This window comes from Chiloscyllium punctatum, chromosome 25 (genome assembly GCF_047496795.1).
Source record: "Chiloscyllium punctatum isolate Juve2018m chromosome 25, sChiPun1.3, whole genome shotgun sequence".
Lineage (NCBI taxonomy): Eukaryota > Metazoa > Chordata > Chondrichthyes > Orectolobiformes > Hemiscylliidae > Chiloscyllium > Chiloscyllium punctatum.
Window position 1 is genome coordinate 21,734,384 of NC_092763.1, and position 21,924 is coordinate 21,756,307.

Below are 21,924 nucleotides of genomic sequence, written 5' to 3' on the forward strand. Positions count from 1 at the left end.
GGCACAGACAGTATTCTCTTCCAATGTTCTCCCTTTGAGCCCTTTAGTCCTAAGAACTATATCTGACTCCTTCTTAAATACACTGAATGGTTTGATTTCAATCGCAGTCAGTGGCAAAGAATTCCACAGGCTCACTACTCTCTGGGTGAAGAAGTTTCTCTTCAACTAATTCCTAAATGACCTCGTCTGTATTCTCAGATTGTGAGCCCTGGTTCTGGATTTCTTGGTCATTGGGAACATCCTTCCTGAAATTACCCTGTCTAATCCTGTTAGAATTTTATAGGTTTCTATCAGATATCCTCTCAGCCTTCTAAACGATGGTGAATATAGTCCTATTCAATCCACTTTCTCTTCATATATCAGTCTTGTCATCCCAGGAGTAGTCTAGTTGCAGTCTTTGTTGCAGTCCCTCCATAATTATTCCAGCAATCCATGAATCAGTCTATGAACCCTTCCATCTATGAATATGTCAATGAATTCATCTGTCAGTGAATCTGACCATCTGATCATGAATCCAACCAACTGTCCACCAAGAAATCAAGTCCATCTGTCTGGAAATTTGACCCACTTTCTGAGAATCAATCAGTACATCATTTCATGCACCTATCTGCGAATCCATCCTTAAATCCATATATCCCTCCATGAATCCAGCTGTCCATTCATCCACACATTTGTGAATCTTGCCTTCTGTATATCTGCCCATAAATCCATCACATCATGGATCTGTCTGTGAATTCATCCATCTATCTGTTCATCTGTGAATCCACAGCACCATCCATCCATGAATCTACCCATGAATCCATCCATCATCCCATACAGTTTTGATGTTGATGGTCAAAGTACCAGTTTATCTGACTGGCTTAGCAGAAACCACCCTATCACACAACTGAAACCGGGCTGTTTGAGCCCGTTTACATATGCAGTTTTGACTTCTGATATCAATTGCTGTCTTACAAGAACAGTAATTCCAAACATTAGCAGTGAGAAAGCCTTGTCTCTATCTTTAGCTTTCCCAAAGGTCTCTTCTTTTCAGAAAGAAAATTGCACACTTTGTCAGCCATGCTGGACAAATTCTCTGAGCATGCAAAATACCACTGCACTCTTAACTGCCATCCATCTGTATCCCAAACTCAGAAAAGAAATTGCAGTAAGATTAACCAACTGAAAGACTCACAATTTGATTCTTGACCAATTGGACTCTAAGTCATGTAAACTAATACCAATGTAATGACTTTTTATGAAATTCAATTTGCAACTTCCTTTTTCCCTTCTTTGTCCGTCTTCACTGTATTTGTGTGTGTGAATGAAGTAGCAGAGTTTGTTCCTCCATGTTTTGCATGTTCTGTTAATAAACTCCATTTTTATTTTCATCTTTAAGGATTTTGCTGTGGGTTTATTTCCAAGATTGAAACTCAAAAAAATAAAGGTACAGTTTGGGCAACCCGTTGTGACCAACTTCAAAATGGGACAAAAAGGGAAAATGTTACCTCAAATGATACCTCACTGTCTCCAAATCAAGAGGGGAAAAGCAACCATAATTTTAATTCACCCCCATTCCTTCATAACTTTTTGATCCCAAGTTTTCCATTTGTTTAGCGTGCACTCACACATGCACACAGCATACTTCTCCCGACTGCCTCTTCTGACAGCTCACTCACCCCATTCTCACAAGTTTGGATCCTGCTCTCCTTGGATCATTGGACTGGATTGGATTGTACCCTCTGACCGCCTCCCCATTCAGAGTTTTCCTTGCCAATTTATTCCCATAGAGTTAATCACTCTGGCATATCCCTGCTGGGACACACAGCACAAAAACAGGCCCTTCACAAGCAGCCTTGTGGCTTCTTCTGTTTTATATCAGTAGCCCTTATGTTACTGCCCATTTACACTATTACCTCCTCAAAAATTTCTACGCATTTGGTCAAACAAATGTTTCCCTTTGACATTCATGCCAACTATTCACAGCTACTTTATATGTCCTGCTCTTCTCTCTCTACTAACAATTCCATTATTTATTCTGGCACTGATGCAAACAGATTGATTTATCATTGCTTGAAAGGGGTCAGGAAAGATTTATAAGGATGTTGCCAGGGTTGGAGGGTTTAAGCTATCGGGAGAAGCTGAATAGGCTGGGGTTGCTTTTCCTGGAGTGTCAGAGGCTGAGGGGTGACCTTCTAGAGGTTTATAAAATCATGAGGGGCATGGATAGGATAAATAGACAAGGTCTTTTCTCTGGACACAACTAGAGGGTGAGAGGGGAAAGATATAAAAGAGACTGAAGGGAAAGCAGTGGAGACTGATACAGTTACAGCACTTAAAAGGCATTTGGATGGGTTTCTGAATAGGAAGGGTTTAGAAGGATATAGGCCAAGTTCTGGCAAATGTGATAGATGAGGTTAGGATATCTGGGCAGCATGGACGAGTTGGACCGAAGAGTCTGTTTCCGTGCTATATATCTCTATGACTCTGTGATATGCTATGTCATAAATATAGGCATTGTTTTAGCTGTCAACTGGATCCCTGGCACAACACCATTTCCGAATGAATTATTAAAAATTAGTGATTTCTTGTCCCATGATTATTTGGGACAATATAAGGATGCAAATTATCTAGACTGGAATTGGAAGGAGACCGATATCCTGATGGGGACATTTGCTAGTGCTACTCAGGAAGTGTAAGACTCATAAGGTATTTGTGTGGGTGGGTAAGTGTGTTGGGGGTGGGGGGAGGTATTGGGCAAGCAAAGAGACACTGAGAAAAGAGATAAGGTGAAGGCTGGTAGGGTTGAGAAGAAGAGCAACTCAAATAGTCAAGGCAGGCATGAACAAGGCAGAGGTCAAGGTAAGACTGATGAATGAGAGTACATTTATTTCAAAGCAAAAGGCCTGACAGGTAAAGCAGATGACCTTGGACATGGTTGGGAACATGGAAATAGGATATCATAGCTATTACAGAGACACAGTTCCGTGAAGGGCAGGACTGGCAGCTTAATGTTCCAGGGTATAGATGCTGTAGGAAGAATAGAAAGGAGGGCAAGAAAGGAAGGGAAGTGGTGCTGTGGTTAGGGCTAAAATTACAGCTGTACTGAGGGAGAATATTCCTGGGAGTACATCCAGTGAAGTTATTTGGGTGGAACAGAGAAATAAAAAAGGGATCATCACCATGTTGGCATTTTACAATAGGCCCTACAATAGTCAGTGGGAAATTGAGAAGGAAATTTGTATGGAGGTCTCAGATATCTTTAACAATCATAGGGTTTTCCTGGGGAGTGTCGCTGTGCTGTACATCTCTGACTCTAGACTACGAGTTTTATCCTCCCTGAGCTTGATTGGTTTATTCAATATATTCAGTTTTAAAATAAAATATTAAATGCATTTTTTTGTGTTGCTCATCTCATAGTCTACGTAGATAGAAAACTATCTCCCCACTAAAAACCAAATCAAAACTTTACGTTTCAACCACCTCTCTATCATTCCCTGTGGTATTATCATGTCTATCATTTAATGGTTCTATTTCCTAAACACATGATTTACTTTTATTGATGAGTTAATATAGTTATTTCTTCTATACTTTTTAAACTTTCTGTCAATTGTTCTCTTACCTTTTCTGTTCGAAATAAACTAATTGTAGTTTCTCCAAAACCTTGATTCTCTCCAAAGCCTTAACATTCTTACTGAAATGTAATGCCCAGAATTGGAAGCAACATTCCATGGGAAGCCAAAAGAATCATTTATATATTTGTGATTTTTGAGAAGATTTGTAGCTCAGGTTGTGGTTCACGTTTTACTTCACGTTTTAAGTTTGCTCACTGAGCTGGTAGGTTTGTTCTGAGATGTTTTGTCACCATGCTGGGTAACATCATCAGTGAGCCTCTGGTGAAGTGCTGGTGTTCTGCCCTACTTTCTATTTGTGTGTCTTGGTCTGTTGTGGTGGGTGATATTACTTCTGGTTCTTTTTCTGGGAGTTTGATAAATGGGGTCCAAATTGATTTGTTTATTGATGGAGTTCCAGTTTGAATGCCAGGCCTCTAGGAGTTCCTGTGTATGTCTCTGTTTAGCCTGTCCTAGAATGGATGAGTTGTTGCAGTCAAAGTGGTTTCCTTCTTCGTCTGTGTGTAAGGATACTAGTCATGTCTTTTGCTGTCTGGTTGCTGCTCATGTATCCTGGTGGCTAGTTTCCTGCCTGTCTGTCTGATGTAGTGTTTGTTATAGTCCTTGCAGGGTATTTTGTATATGACATTCAGTTTGCTGGCTATTGGTACAGGGTCCTTTAGGTTCATCAGTAGCTGTTTCAGTGTGTTGGTAGGTTTGTGGGCCATCATGATGCCAAGGGGACGGAGTAATCTGGCTGTCATCTCCGAGATGTCTTTGATGTATGATAGTGTGGCTAGAGTCTATGGGCATGTTGTATCTTCTTGTTTGGGCTTGTTGTTTGAGAATCAGTTCACTGTGCTTATTGGGTAACCATTGTTCTTGAATAGGTTGTATGGGTGTTGAATCCCCCACTTTAGGAAATAAAGCACTGGTATCAATCCCATTTCTAACTATTTTTCAGGAAATTTAAAAATATCTAGAGACCTAAATTCAAATGGAAGACTTTACTTAAACTTTAACAAGACCATAAGACATAGGAGCAGAAATCAGGCCATTTGGCCCAGCGAATCTGCTCCACCATTTAATCATGGCTGATAGGTTTTTCAAGGAGAAAGTGAGGACTGCAGATGCTGGAGATCAGAGCTGAAAATGTGTTGCTGGAAAAGCACAGCAGGTCAGGCAGCATCCAAGAAACAGGAGAATCGACGTTTCGGGCATAAGCCCTTCTTCAGGAATGAGGAAAGTGTGTCCAGCAGGCTAAGATAAAAGGTAGGGAGGAGGGACTTAGGGGAGGGGCTTTGGGAATGCGATAGGTGGAGGGAGGTCAAGGTGAGGGTGATAGGCCGGAATGGGGTGGGGCGGAGAGGTCAATGACCTTCCCTCCATCATAAGGTTAGAAGTGGGAGTATTCACCAATTATTGCATAACGTTCACCACCAGTCATGACTCCTCAGATACTGAAACAGTCCCTGTTCAAATACAGCAAGATCTGGACAACATCCAGGCTATTTAACATTTGTGCCACACAAACATCAGATAATCACCATCTCTAACAATAGAGAATCTAACCATCACTACATGATATTTAGTTGCATCGCCATAATTAAATCCACCATTATCAATATCCCAGGGGTTACCATTGACCAGAAAATGAATTGAACTGGCAATTTAAATAATGTCACTGCAAGAACAGGTCAGAGGTTAGCAATCTTGCTGCAAGTAACTCAGCTTCACTTTCCCTACAGCCTATCCACCAACAATGACAATAAATCAGGAGTGTGATGGAACACTCTGCATTTGTCTGGAAGAGTGCAGTTCTTTCAACATTCAAGAAACTCGACACCATCCAGGACAATACAGTCCTCTTGACTGGTACCACATCTTCACTCTCTCCATCACTGATGCTCAGTAGTAGCAATGTGTACCATCTACAAGGTGCATGGCAGAACTTATCAAAGATCCTTAGACAGCATCTTCTAAACCCATAACCAGTCCCAGCTGGAAGGACAAAGGCAGCAGGTAGATGGAAAGAACATCAACTGCAAATTGCCCTCCAATCTACTGGCCATCCTGACTTGGAAATATGTAGCTGTTTCTTCAGTATCAGCTGATCAAACACTCGAATGCCCTCCTAATAGCATTGTGGGTCACCCTACACCAAATTGGCTGCAGTGGTTCAAGAAGGTAGCTCAGCATCACCATCTCAAGGACAACTAGGGATGGTTAATAATTACGGCCTAGCTAGTGGCACTCTTTGAACGGATAAAGAGAAAATTTCTTCTCCTCTGATGGTTATTAACCTCTGGCATTCACTATCCCCAGAAAGTAGTGTAACCTGAGTCACTGAGTATACCGAAGGCTAAATTAGGTTGAATTTTAACACTGAAAGGGGACCAGAGATACAAAGGGCAGGCCGTAAAGTTGAGAGCAGGCCATGATTACATCAACTATAATTTTATTGAATAGTAGAACAGGGTGGATGGGTTGAATGGCCTAATGAAGCTTTTCTTTAAAATATTCTTAGTATATTGTCCTTCCTTCATTGTTACTGGATCAATATTCTGTAATTTTGTGGCATCCTGTAGCACTCTGGAAGTACCTCCACCATGAGGACTGCAATGTTTCAGCTCATTGCTATCTTCTTAAGGACCATTAGATATGAGTTTTAGTTCTTTACCCAGGCTCTGTATTGAATAAGGATCATCAGCCTCTTACAGCACGTCATAACATTGAAGTGGGTGGAGAAAAGAAGACGACTAAAATACAAGGGCTTCACTTCGTGAAAGGCATCAATCTAATGATAGCTGTATGTGAAATCAAAGCTAAATACCGAAAGATGACAAACCTGTGTCACACATGGGACACTGAGGAGATACAACACCAAGCATACACCAGCTGTCACAGAAAGACGCTTTGATTGCAGAAATGTAGGGAACTGGTCCAGCAATGAGGTTATAATGGCTTCTGGTGAAATTAACAGTCAAATATTAATCAGCTTTGTGGTCCCAGGGAACAAATGTCCCCTCCCTCTCACCCAATAACTCCATAACTCCCCAGACTAAAAAACAGATAGGACTGTTGTAATCTGGTACAATTCCAGACCTGACAGAGAAGTACTTTAAACTATCTATATGATATGTGACATTCAGTATAAAGGGACCCACTTCATCTTCAGCTACTGTGTCATGAAGGCAGTGTAGTGAGGGTTGTGTATTCAGTCATTCAGTTATGTGCATATAACCCACAGTAACATCCCTAAGCACAAAACCCAGGTCATGTATGTAACTCTGGAATTGTAGGCTTATAAACAGATAACATTGTTAATGAACTTCAAGACATCTGTCTCAACAAGAACCTGTCTCTCTGGGTATGTGACAAAACAAAACTGCACAGGCTGGGATCCAATGTAGACAAACAGGAGGCTGGAGGAACACAGCAAGCCAGGCAGCATCAGGAGGTAGAGAAGCTGACATTCAAGGTTGATATCCTTCATCAGGATGGGGGAGAGGGAAGGAAGTTCAGAAATAAATAGAGGGAGGGGAGGGGGGCTCGGGGAAAGGTAGGTGGGATAGGGATAGGTGGATGCAGGTAGGGGAGTATTAGAACATAGAACAGTATGTTCAATACAATACTGCAGAAGGGCTACACTTTCAGGAATGCCATCCTCAAATGTGATATCAAAATGGAGTCCACATTTGCTCGTTTGGGTGAATGCCAAAGATTTCATTAGCCTACTTGGAAGGAGGGCAGGGGAGATATATGTCGATCAACATGAAAAAAAAATCTGATCTTTTTCCATATTGCTGTTGGGTTTTGCATTATGTGAGTTAGCTGCCACATATCCTACATTACACAAATGCTTTTTCCTATATTACAGTTCACAGGCATTTCAATGCCTTGCGATATCCAGTAGTTATGATAAATGCAAGATCTTGGTTCTTCCACCGGCCTAGAAATGTTTTTGCCTCTGTGCTTATTTGTAGATTTGCAAACAGCCAATAAAGTACGTACTGAATTGGCATACCCCAGGAGAAAAGTGAGACACCTTCCATATAACTGAATCTTGTTTATGGAACTTCAGAACCTGGGTCTGAAATAGATATAACCCCAGTTGAGGTTATATTAAGCTTATTACAAGTCCCCTTTATAAATGTTGACAGTGATTCCCTGGGAATGTGCCATTTTGCTGTAAGCAACATTTTTAGCTGGGCCAAACTCCCCTAGTCCTAATACTAACCCTGCGTGATATGTGCAGCATTGGGTTCCTGTGCAGACTCAAAGGCTAGATCGCAATAGCTCCCTTTTAATCAAAGTGGAAAGGAGGTAAAGTAATATTGTTCTTACCGACAGCTACAAATTGACTGCTGAGTCCTACAGTGATCAGCATGAAGAAAAATAACGTGGCCCATAAAGGTGCCCATGGCAACTGTGCAAGGGCCTCTGGGTAGGCAATGAAAGCCAAACCGAAACCTAGATACAATTAAAATCGTGAACTAATTGTACTTAAAACAGTAATTCACAAACTGTTTCATTTCTTTTGAATTTTACACTCAGTAATTAATTAAGATTTTTTTTTGTTGAAATATATGACATTTTGTGCAGTAATGGATCTGAGACTTTGTGGCTCTCTTCCATCACGTTGAAACATTCAGCTGTTTGGTATTCCAATTCTGTTCATCAGTCTCTAATCATAGCAACAAAGCCATCCAGTTTCTGCTGAGAGTTGTGTGGCTTTGACTCTTGAAATATCATGTGCCTTTGCTTCTGAGTTTTATCCTCCTCCTCCACTTCAGTTTCTTCAACACATCTCACTGGCCTCCCTTCCGCTCTGCTTCCTATGTGTGTCAACACTTATATTCACTGTTCGCATGATCACTCACCCATCTCTCACCCCTGGTTTGTCAAATCCTTTCATTATTTGTTCCAATTAGATCCCACACTCTTTCCCTTTCTTTTCATATTTTCCACATTTTCTGTCTTCCTTTGTGTCTATTTCTGATTTTCTCACTCTTCCCTTCTCCTTCCCAGTTGCTCTTTCCCTCCTTAATACAATGGAATTGACTCCAAAATTTGTCAACAGAGTGAATATGAGAGAAAAAAAAATAGCATCTTGGAATTCCTACAGTGTATAAGCAGGCCATTTGGCCCATTATGTCCAAACTGACCCTCCGAATAGCATCCCACCCAGAACCACCCCCCGACCTTATCCCTGTAACCTAGCACTTCATGTGGCCAATGCACCTAACTTGTATATCTTTGGACTGTGGGAAGGAACTCAAGAAAGTATTGTTGTTTCTTGACAGAAGTTTCACGTCTGTGACACAGAAACTAAAAAGGACTTAAATCTGAAGGTTTTTGTCTTGCACACATCAGGACTGAAATACAAGAAACATCGGTTTTATACAACATGAGAAAATATGATTGTTTGCTTGGCCAATGTATAGCATGAAGATACACCAGAAACCAGGTAGTTTCAAGCAGGTAGACTCTAATTATTCAAGTCGGTGCCAATCAAGCAGGTAGACATTAATTGTTCAAGTCGGTACCATGCAAAATGGTCCTGTGGGGAATATATGGAATATTAAACTGACATATGTGACCCTGCTTTACATTGCCAAATGGAATATAGCCACACATTGTAATTTTTCCAGTGAGGAAAGGGTCATGGAGACTGCCAATCCCTGCAGTACTCCCTATGACCACACCCTAATCAGTCTATCAGCCTGGTTCAAGTATTTCCAGCTAAGATTGACAGCTAACAACAGTACAACCAATCTCTTTCATGCTGCAAAAATTAGTGCTCACTTTCCAAGTTTGGTATCTTGTACATCAATCCTGATGAATGCAATACAAAAAAAACTTAACTTCGTATTTCCTTTCAAGAGAGGAGATAACATGAGGTCGAGAAACCCAAACAATTATATCGTGGGTCAGAAATATTTTAACAGAGGACAGTAAGTGTGACTCTGCAGTTACCTGACTGGACAACCTCTGAAACAAGCTTGTGTTATTTATTAGCCAAGGATGGAGAAGGTGACAAATCCAGCAAACACACTGGTAGCACAATTAACAACATCGACAACAATGGTATCTGTGTAACAGTTGTTGTGGAACTTATTGTAGGATGACAGTGTTATTAAACTGCCCCAACCCACTGCAAGAGAATAGAAAATCTGTGTTACAGCATTTTTCCAGACCTGACAAATAGAAGGGAGAAATCATCAGCACAGGAAAAAGATTTCAATTGAAACCGTGAACTAATTGTTAATTTTCCCAATATGATGTTATCAATGTCAGCCATACTTTCTAGTGAATGACTCACCTCGTTACTAGTCACGTGTGCACAGACACCTAGTAACTCCCATTCTACTTTTTTCAAAAACAGTAATTAAGAACAAGTTGTGAATACAAAACAAAGATCCACAAATGATAATTATGTTTTTTTAAAAATCTTATTCAGGGAGAGAGATTGACCAACATGGTCCCATCATCTTATGGGATGGAAGGCTGCTATCACCAATAAGGATCTCATTAAAATAAATGAAGCAGCAAAGATGGGAGAAAACATTTGAGAAAATGTGTGGAAAATAATTGTGTTATAATAAGGATTAAAGTAATGAGTAACAAATGAAGATCATGCAATGTGGGTATTTTAAAAAGCGATGAAGGGAAAGGATATGAAGCTATAATGACCAAGAGATAAAACAAAGCTCGATAATATTTAAAGAAAAAATGAACACATAGAGGAGAGAATGATAATAGGGAATAATTTTGTCTTTGCCTAAGGTTTTTACTGAAAAGAAAACAAAAAAGAAATAACAACAGTCGAAGCAAAGAGCCATTTCAGAAATGTTAAAATACCAAGGAATAATATACAAGACAAACTGATCAAAATGTAGGCAGTTTAGATCCCAGGTTTAGATGGAATATCATCAAATAATGAAAGGAACAAAGCAGGAGAGAGGAGAGGCACCTTTACTTAGGTATAAATTTCAAAGAAAAACACATTGAGAAATAGTGAATCACAAATGTAATTCCTGAATTCCAGAAAGGGAAACTGAACTATCCGGGGGAGACTTACCCAGGTCACATGATGAGTGTAAAGAACAATATAAGAATATTTGCTGCAAGATGAATTAATTGAATATCTGTGCACAAGAAAACATGACGTAAATAGCTAACAAGGATTTCTTAAAGGGTGGTCATGTTAAAAGAGTAGTCAAGAGTAATGTCCAATGAAAGACTTTTCAAAGAGCTTTGATAAGATATGACAAAGGTTTGGATGTTGGATCCAGGGCTGGGAAATAGAGGAACTGACAAATGACTATAAACGTAAAGTAAGAAATAGGGCTATATTTTCTGAACTGGAGGACAATAACCACCTCCAATTCACTTCCTGCATCAAAAATAAATGACTGAAATTGTGGCTGTGAACAACAATCCAAACAAACACTTGGGCCTTTCTCAATTATCTTGAGCACCAAGAAGCAAATAAACAGAAATGTGAAATAAACAGTAATTTTGATAAAAATTCCGTTGAAACCATATGGATTGTTCAGATGTGTTTACCTCAGCATCAGTCAGTTTTGAGAGGTCCAACTGCTTTCCAATGTAGAATTCAATCCCTTTATAGGCTCATTCCAGGATAAGCCCTCGGATCAGGAATATGGTCAGAACCACATATGGGAACGTTGCAGTAAAATAAACAGCCTGACCAAGGAGAAAAGCTTGTCAGATTTCAGACTCTGGGAGTAGGAGGAATTGATTTCAAGTGAGCTACCCGCATAAAGCATAATTGAATTTAAATAGGACAGAATTGTTCTATTTATTTTTAATCTTTGGGGTCAAAACACATTTAAATGGGAGATTAGAATAGGGTGAGATGAAGATATTTCAGTCCTCACATCTGCAGTTCTTTTTCCCATTCACATTGAAATAAATTGCACACGTAAATGCTCTCAATCACCTTTCCAGATTTACCCAACTTCCCCCAGAGTTCTTGCATCAGTGACTGAAACCCTTAGAACGAGGGAGACATTGTAGGGGATTGGGGGAATTGCTGCTATCCTTTCTGTCAGGGAAAAAAATCTTCAGATCTCCCTCAGGCCTGAAGTGTTGATGAATTATGGATCTCCCACTCCCCAAAGAGACACGATTAACATCACCTGGGAGATAAACCAGACACTTCACAAATGATTTATAATTTCTAGTTTTATTGTCACAGAGAACTGTACTTTGTCACGAGTTTTAATTTGATTGATCACCAATTATGTACCTTGCCTGAAGATTTGATTCCTTTAGATAACGCTGCTCCAACTATCAGCCAGGCCAAAAGCAGACAAAGAGCTAAATACCAGACTATCTCCCCAGTCTCTTCAGTTGAATTGGAACGGCGTAAAACTACTTTCCTAAAGAAAAAGACAATAGGAAATGTATTATTAGGATTATTTTCATCACACAGCCATTAAAAGTTCATCTGGCTTGGTAATGTATTTTAAGAGAGAAATTTGTCTTCATGCAGCCTGGGAAATATGTGACTCTACACAGCAAAGTGGCTGCCTCTTTACTGAGGTGTGATCACAAACTCCTCAGTTATACCAAATGTTATGAAGAAACTAACAAAATGACAATGGATGGATCAACAACCATAAAATCTCAGTACTGGACATCAGAAAGCCATTTCTAACCAAATGGAGCTTCAAAGTTCACTCTCCTATCGTACAGAGGGCAGGTTTCAAATTTGAGATAGATCGAAGACCACTGTCTTTTGCATATAGCTGCAATTATGGAATCACCTCCAACTCCTTCCAAGAATGTGCTGATAACATCCATAGTGCTTCACAATCCCACAGCCCACAAGTGTATCTCCTGGGAGACATGTTTGCCAAGGCCACGACTTTGAGGAAGCTGAGGTGAGTCAGACACAGAGAACTCTTGGTGCAGTCACTGGTTCCCACTGGTACAGAGAGGCCTGGACTGAAAAGGTGTGGCAATCAAGGCATCCTCAGGAGTATTTATAACCCAAAATGGATTCCACTCCCTCAGTGTTCAGCTGGTCTGTCACCATTTTCGTGCATGTCTCTGCAAGAAATTGTAAAAGATGCCATGGAGGCCTACAGGCTGTACCTCAGTTATTTGCTGGGAGTGGGTAGCTCATTGATGATAAGGGCTATCCACTGAGGACGTGGTTCAATTCAGCCTTGAGAATCCCCATGACTGGCACCATGGAGAGATAGTGCCATGGCCACATCGGCACAGGGACAATCAATGAGCTAGCGATTGGGTTGCCTGGACAGTTCTAGATGTCATTCAATGTATATGGGCAATATAGTGGTCAGGCTGCAGATGAGGCGGATCCCAATACCTAGTCAACTGGTTGCTAGGAAAATCTCAAACTCATTCAGACGAGTGGATGAACAAAATCAAACTCATGGCCACAATCACCAAGACAGCTCAAACTCAAGCCATTCTCATAGACAGTAAGCTCTCCAATTCACTCATACCCTTTGCTTCCACTCTTGAAGGCAAATGTCCATTTGATAGATGGGAGGTAGCATCAAGGCGACTGGACAATAGAAACCTGAACGGACATGATTCATTTACATTTTGTAATAAACGAATACAGGGTTTTCAATAATCACCCAAATGGATTCTCTTATGCAATTAAAATAAAAAGACCCTTCTTCCTTTTTGCAATTACCCCTATGGGATGTTACCTCTGTGGTTTCAGTTGAACCTTAGTTCATAAGTTCATGAGATATAGGAGCAGGATTAGGCCATTTGGCCCATCAAGCCTGCACTGCTATTTGATCATGGCTGATATGCTTCTCACCCCCATTTTCCTGCCTTTTCCACATAGCCCTTCAACCCATTACCAATTAAAAATCTGTCTAACCCCCCTCTTTAAATTTACTCACTGTCCCAGCATCCACTGCACTTAGGCAGCCTGGTCAGCCCCACACTTTAGAAAATGAAATGCTTGTGATATTTGTTGCCTCAGTTTTGGGAATTCCAATCACCCCACCAAGAGACCATTACCTGTACGAGAGGGCAGGGGTTTTGGAGTTTCTGTATGGGCTGCAGTGTGTCTGTGATAGTTTGCTGTGACCATCCTCTTTCCGAGAGTCTAGGACCTACCTGGTTTACAGTGATAAATAAAATACATTAATGAAGTGAATGACAAGAGGGTCTCCTTTTAAACAAGATGCAATTTGTTACTTGATAACAATTGGGCAGAAGTTCGATTAGTGCTGAGACATTGTTGTTAAGAGACCTATGAATATAGATCTTTACATGACAAGATCCTAAGATGTTCTGGCTCCCCCCCCCCCTTATTTCTTTATGGCATCTTCAAATTGGAGTGAGTTTCCTGCAACCTCCAACAATAATCCTTTCCGAAACATTACCTTTGCTCATTTACCAAAGGTAAGTAGCAGCATGGTGGCCTTAGAGTAGGAGCAGAGGTTGGGAAGTGAAAGCATCAGCAGAGGCCGAATTTCCATGTTACATTTATCCATTTCAATTCTTATGGTGCACATGTAACTCCCTCACAAGTCAAAAACTGGAGAACACTGTGATACTTTAGCAAAGTGTTAAATGACAAAGAATAACAAAGAAGCATGTTTGGGAGATGGCATAAACCTCACAGTGAGTCCAAATGTGAGAGAATGTGATGGAGTTCTTTGAGATTGAGGGAATGCTTTGAGACAGAACGCTTTGGGGATTGGTGTGCAAAGATCAACAACTGAGAGTGTAATGGAACTCACCTCTCCGTGACCCCCATGAAATTTATGAACGTCTTATAACTCTGAATCCAGTTTCAAGTGACAGTGCTCCTTCGGTCCACTTCATCCACATGCTTGGTATAAGAGCTGGCCTCTTCCTCATATGCACAGTAAGCAATATATCTTTGTACTCCATCAGATCATGCATCAGAACTTCCAAGAAAAATGTCAATTGCTGGGAGGTGAAATGGTGTGTATGTGTATGTGTGAGTGTGTGAGAGAGAGAAGGGGGTGGGGAGGCAGAAAGGGAGCAACTTTGCAATCTCTCTTTTCATTGGCATAACTGCTAAAATCACAAGGACCCCAATGTGTTCCCCTTTATTTTAACAAGAAAATAAATCATTTGGCTGGTAAAGTCATTGTTGTACCCACATTCAGTGATTAGTCATGAAACCCAGAGATGGTATGTTAAACAACAATAAGAAAGCTCACTGTTGCACTAATTGTGTTCCCCACCTACTAAAAGCAGCAACCTTCCCTTAATCCCTGTTCAGTTCAGTTACATTACAATTCCATACTGCATCTCCTAATGATTTCAACTCTTTCATATTGTTAAACACAACACTTTCTGCCAGTTTTCCCCAATTCATTTCCCAGGACTATGGGTTAAACACAAAACTGCATTCAAATAAAAGCATAGAGAAGGGCGTATCAGTTATAGATAATTTCAACTATTCAGTATTTAGGAATTCTAGTGATGATTTTTTTTCTTTGCAGAACACAAAAATAAATGTTTGCCTGTACAAACATTGTTAAAGTAAACCTGCAGTAAACCAGGAAGCAGTTACCTAAAGAAGCAACCCCTGCTATGTTGCTTATTTTTTAAAGAGATGGACAATGTAAACAATGTCCCTATCGAAATCAAATAGTTTTGTTCTCAAAAAACAGAACGTTCACCAATTGACCTTCCCAATAGGAGTTCCTGGCTCAGCTGTGCAGGCGTAGCTCTCTGCAGCAATGTACTTACTCCCAGTATTGCCCACTCGGACCCTGGTGAGGAATGGAGATTTCTGATCCATTTGGACAAGTTTCATTGTTTGCCTGCAGCTATGTCGTATTAACGATTTTAAAATATCCATCGTTCAGAGTGAGATTGCAGAGTGGGCCTGGAAAATGTGGAATGTGTTTTAGAATTACAGTTCACTGGGAACAATGCTGTCATTTCAAGTGATATAATCAAGGTCACTGTTTCACTCTGACTGAATCATTCCACTCATATGAGTAAGGTAACAGATGAGGCAGACAGAGAAGTACAGTCAGTACACTGCACACATGGCACCGTCCAGCTTTGGTTTGTTCCCTGTATGCAAGTGCAAAGCTTATTTGATACATACTTTAATCACATAGCCCAACATTAAAGTAAAAAGAGTTCCTTTAATCTGATATCAAAGTGTGTCATCAATATACATATAAATATGAAATATTGATGTAGAATTATGGGCGGCATGGTGGCACAGTGGTTAGCACTGTTGCCTCACAGCGCCAGAGATCCGGGTTCAATTCCCGCCTCAGGTGACTAACTGTGTGGAGTTTGCACGTTCTCCCCGTGTCTGCGTGGGTTTCCTCCGGGTGCTCCGGTTTCCTCCCACAGTCCAAAGATGTGCAGGTTAGGTGAATTGGCCATGCTAAATTGCCCCTAGTGTTAGGTAAGGGGTAAATGTAGGGATATGGGTGGGTTGCGCTTCGGCGGGGCGGTGTGGACTTGTTGGGCCGAAGGGCCTGTTTCCACACTGTAAGTAATCTAATCTAATCTAATCTAATTTCATGGAAGGGTCTCTGGTTTTGTGTTGTAAGTTGAATTAAAGATCAGAAGAGGAACTAGAGATTTCACATATCCCATTGCAATTCATCCATTCATGTAAACTGCCTCTGTTAAGTCAAGGCCAACTGATGCATAACATCTACTTTTACTTATGCTATCAATATCAGATCAGATGTGATCTAGTTGCTGTTGGGAAGAGAGGATCTGGGTAATGTCATATCGAAATGAAAGTGCCAGATTTAATAGCTGAACACAAAGGGAGAGGCAGCTGTTATTGCTATTGCAGACTTACTGACTTGGAACCTCTGGACAGAGACTGCAGCGGGGACAGACAGCTAGGCACAGAGACAAACATCAAGATGACAGGCAGAGATAGGCAGCAAGAAAAGCAGAGATACAAGCAATGAGGCAAGCAGACAGAGACAGACAGATAGCAAGCAGGCAGACAGAGGTAGGCAGCAAACAAGCAGACAGAGAAACAGACAGTGACCCAGATAGATACAGGAGTTCCAGTGGTCACTGAGGAAAAAGCCTATTCCTGTTAGCCATCAGGCAGAATGCATGCAGTAATACTTTCTTTCAAAGTGAAAGAACTGATAAAAATTTAAAGATGATGAACAAGTCATCTTGCTATGACCGGGAGCTGGAATCGTCAACTTGTGCCTTGCTACTGGAAGCCAGTTCAAGGATTCTCAAGAAGGATGGTATGAAATTACTTTTGATGCACACTGGACTTTATGACTCAACAAAATGGGGAGAACAGAACATGTTGGAAGCTGGGAGTAACTTTTTTACTGATTTCAGAAAATTATGCAGTGAGTACTGTCATATACAAAAACAGTGTTGCACTTTTAATCGTGTGAGGGGCATGTGGAAGATAACTTTTCTGCTGTCTATCCTATTAATTGCCTACTAGTTCAGTGAATAGGATGATGAGTGCTGTGGACAGATGTGATAGCTGAATAAGTGGATAGTGGGCAACCTGGGTAAGTAAATGAATTAGGAAGATGAATAGTAGGGTGATCTAGGTAAGTAGTTTAATGTGTAAGGGAGTGCATGTGGGTTGGCTAATAGATTGGTTAGATTAGTGAGTATTGAGTGAGGAAGTGGTTACATAGACGAGCTAGGTCAGTGGGTTGGTGGGTAGAATTGGGTAATTAGGTAATTGAGTGGGTGAAGTGTGTAACTTGAGAAGTTGGTAAGGAGGATAGGTAGAGGGATGGGTACATAGGTTCACTTCTGGTTGTGCCAGGTGGTTAGTCTGGTCAGATCAGGCAGGGAGAAATGAGAGTAAAAGTTTTTCAATACATAAGAAACAAACGACAGGCAAAAGTAGACTTTGGGCCACTTCAAACTGATGCTGGAAGCCTAGTGATGAGAGATAAGGAAATAGCAGGAGAACTTAACAAGTACTTTGCGTCAGTTTTCACAGTGGAAGACATGAGTAATTTCCCAACAATTAAAGGGAGTCAGGGGGCTGAGTTGAGTATGGTTGCCATTACAAAAGAGATAGTGCTAGAAAAGCTAAAAAGTATTAAAATTGATAAATCTCCGGGCCCCAATGAGATACATCCTAGAGTTCTGAGAGAGGTGGCTGAGGAAATAGCGGAGGTGTTGGTTGAGATCTTTCAAGAGTCACTGGAGTCAGGGAAAGTCCTGGATGATTGGAAGATTGTTGTTGTAACCCCCTTGTTCAAGAAAGGATCGAGACAAAGGATGGAAAATTATAGGCCAATTAGCCTAAACTCGGTTGTTGGTAAAATTCTAGAATCCATCATTAAGGATGAGATTTCTAAATTCTTAGAAGAGCAGAGTCTGATTAGAACAAGTCAACATGGATTTAGTAAGGGGAGGTCATGCCTGACAAACCTGTTGGAATTCTTTGAAGAGGTGACAAGTAGGTTAGACCAGGGAAACCCAGTGAATGTGGTTTATCTAGACTTCCAAAAGGCCTTTGATAAGGTGCCACATGGGAGGCTGCTGAGCAAGGTGAGGGTCCATGGTGTTCGAGGTGAGCTACTGGGATGGATTGAGGATTGGCTGTCTGACAGAAGGCAGAGAGTTGGGATAAAAGGTTCTTTTTCGGAATGGCAGCCGGTGACGAGCGGTGTCCCGCAGGGTTCAGTGTTGGGGCCACAGCTGTTCGCATTATATATTAATGATCTGGATGAAGGGACTGGGGGCATTCTTGCGAAGTTTGCAGATGATACGAAGTTAGGTGGACAGGCAGGTAGTACTGAGGAAGTGGGGAACCTAAAGAAGGATCTAGACAGTTTGGGAGAGTGGTCCAGGAAATGGCTGATGGAATTCAACGTGAACAAATGCGAGGTCTTGCACTTTGGCAAAAAGAATAAAAGCATAGACTACTTTCTAAACGGTGAGAAAATTTGTAAAGCCAAAGTACAAAGGGATCTGGGAGTGCTAGTCGAGGATTCTCTAAAGTTCAATATGCAGGTTGAGTCTGTGATTAAGAAAGCGAATGCAATGTTGTCACTTATCTCAAGAGGGTTGGAATATAAAAGCACCGTTGTGCTACTGAGACTTTATAAAGCTCTGGTTAGGCCCCATTTGGAGTACTGTGTCCAGTTTTGGTCCCCACACCTCAAGAAGGACATACTGGCACTGGTCCGTGTCCAGCGGAGATTCACACGGATGATCCCTGGAATGGTTGGTCTAACATATAAGGAACGGCTGAGGATCCTGGGATTGTATTCATTGGAGTTTAGAAGATTAAGGGGAGACTTAATCGAGACGTACAAGATAATACATGGCTTGGAAAGGGTGGACGCTAGGAAATTGTTTCCGTTAGACGAGGAGACTAGGACCTGTGGACACAGCCTCAAAATTAGAGGGGGTCAATTCAGAACAGAAATGCGGAGACATTTCTTCAGCCAGAGAGTGGTGGGCCTGTGGAATTAATTGCCGCAGAGTGCAGTGGAGGCTGGGACGCTAAATGTCTTCAAGGCAGAGATTGATGGATTCCTGTTGTCTCGAGGAATTAAGGGCTATGGGGAGAATGCAGGTAAGTGGAGTTGAAATGCCCATCAGCCATGATTGAATGGCGGAGTGGACTCGATGGGCCGAATGGCCTTACTTCCACTCCTATGTCTTATGGTCCTATGGAGTCAGGATAGTTTGGGAATGTAGTTATACTTGGTGAGAGGTGAGTCTGGTAGTTAGGAGATGTAGAGAGACTGGGTCAGGGGTAGTCATGCTGTGGGAGCTTGGTGTATTAAGTAGTCAGACATAGTGGTCAGGGAGGTTATTTGAGTCAGGTCTGCAAGATAGTCAGCGTCGGGTATGTTTGACTAAGAAGCAAAGATTTGTAAAATCCCTACAGTGCTGAAAGAGGCCATTTGGCCCATTAGATTTACATCAGCCTCCAAAGAGCATCCAATTAGACCCACGCCCCCTACTCTATCCTAATAACCCTGCATTTCCCATGACTAGCCTAACTAGCCTGCACATCCCTGCATACTGGGCAATTTAGTATGGCCAATCCACTAATCTGCACGTCTTTGGACTGTGGAAGGAAACCAGAGCACCCAGGGGAAACACACACAGACACAGGGAGATTGTGCAAACTCCACACAGACTAAAATTTTACTCAAGGCTAGAATCAAATCCAAGTCCCTGATGCTGTGAGGCAGGGGTGATAACCACTGCGCCACCTCACCCCAGAGTCAAGTATTGGAACATATTTTAATCTGCCCAACTTGTTGGGTAAGTACTCGGTTAAGAACCATTGAACTGAGTGATGTTTCTCACTCAGCTCAAGAGTCTGAGATATTGCAAAGACTGATGATACGATGGGCAATTCATCAGTTCCTTATCACCATTGTAAGTGCAACTCCCACACACATCTGACAATGCAATGGCTGGAAGATTTGACTGTTATGGGTGAAACGATGAGCACTTTGAACAATAGCTTTGCTGGCTTCCTCAGACTGCACAGAACAGTTGCTGCAGCAGATCTGAGAGAAACTCATGTCAGAAGTCCCTCAATGTGCAGACAGCCTGCTATTTCTGCCTAAAGATTCTGTTCCATCACTTTCTTCAATCAAAAATCAATAATAACAAAATGTGTTCCTGGCTGGGAGCCCAGTGAACAGGCAGGTGAATAATAAAAACCTTTAATGTTTGATGACGCGCGTTCATGTTACAGTACAACCAGTTGCAAGAAGCCATCAGCCTACGATGTCTACACTTTCCCCAATAGAAGTGAACACTGTACCTTTGGGGATCCTGCTGCATGTTTCATCTGCTCCCCACCAACTGAAGCAGTCTGCCCATGGCAGGGGCGATTGGAAGGAAGCAAACAGGTAGTACAGACTGTAGGCGAGGATGCCATTGTGAGTGATGTGTATAATGGTACTGAACATGACCATTGTAATCCCCACATCTTGGATTTGAAATAGAAGCAGGGATATTGATTCAAAACTATTTACAATTGAATGATTTAGTACAAATGCATGCCGCTAGTCAGAGAAACTAACTGTGTTTAGTTGCAATTAGTTATTCGAAGTATTCCTGGGGCATCTCCATGCTGCTTTCAAATTATTTCCATGACCAGGAACATTGGCAAGCATTTTAATACAATGAATAAAATCTATATTCATTTTAAAATAAGAAAGCTTCATGTATATCTTAGTAAGAAATCAGACTTCTTAGGAAAACATATGAAGAATATGAGAACGTAGAAAACAGGAACAGAAGTAGACCATTCATTCCCTCAGTACTGCTCCATGAAACAAGGTCATGGCTGATCTTCAATTTGAACATCATTTGCCTGATCTATTTCCATATCACATGATGTTTTAAATATACAATTCTAACAATTTCAGTATTGAATGTACTCAACGACTCTGTAGCCCTCTAAAGCACAGAATTGCAAAGATTCATCACCTTGTGAGTGAAGAAATTCCTCCTTATCTCAGTCCAAAGTCAGAGTGACCATGAACCCATTGTCAATTGTAAAGACCCATCTCATTCATGGATGTCTTTCAGGGGAGGAAATGGCCATCTTTCCCTGGTCTGATCTACATGGGAAACCCTACCCACAGCAATGTGGTTGAGTCGAAACTGACCTCTGACCAATTAAGCAAGGATAATAAATGCAAGCCTAGCCAGCAACACCTACATCCCATGAATGAACTAAAAGAAAAAAAAACTGATTTCCTTATTACTTTCTGAATCTCAAAGCAAATAATGAATTAGTGAAATGATGCAAATTCACTTCTAGTCCTTTTTCTGATTTTTCTGTAGTTTGAACTTAATCTAGCAATTTTTTTTCCAGCAGATGTTGTACACCCACTGGTCGCTGGTCCAAGTTAAATTTTTACAACCAAAATTTTTACAACCCTTACACATCATTAACCATTAACCTGGAGCGACTTCCCAGCTGGATATTGTCCAGTTCTCACCCAATGTAGTCATATACGCACTTGTGATGGAAGAGTTGGCAATCAGCGGCAGGATCTTTGTCTGTTATTTTCCTTCTTAGTTCTTCAGGGACTGCTGTGTCAATGACCTGTGAGATTTGGACTTTATTTGTTAAAATGCAAAGTAGCAAACCAGGTACCCTTCCTGCTCTCAAAAATTTTAACTTGTTAACTTTTCCCACAAACATTTCTCATCAGCGAATATGAATTTGTTTCTCCACTTTGCACTAATGGAAAATATTTCTAACACCTATAAGTTGTTTTCAGCAACACTGCTGTATTTAAGTAAAACAGCGAAAATTTCAAGGAGCTGTCATTTCTATTACAAAACAAATGGAGCACAC

The 21,924-nt window shown here is 41.1% G+C and overlaps 1 pseudogene; it reads right to left on the reverse strand.

Moving 5' to 3' along the window:
* The window catches only part of LOC140495621 (sodium- and chloride-dependent neutral and basic amino acid transporter B(0+)-like), a 228,720-nt pseudogene that overhangs the window by 206,068 nt on the left and 728 nt on the right, over window positions 1–21,924 (reverse strand).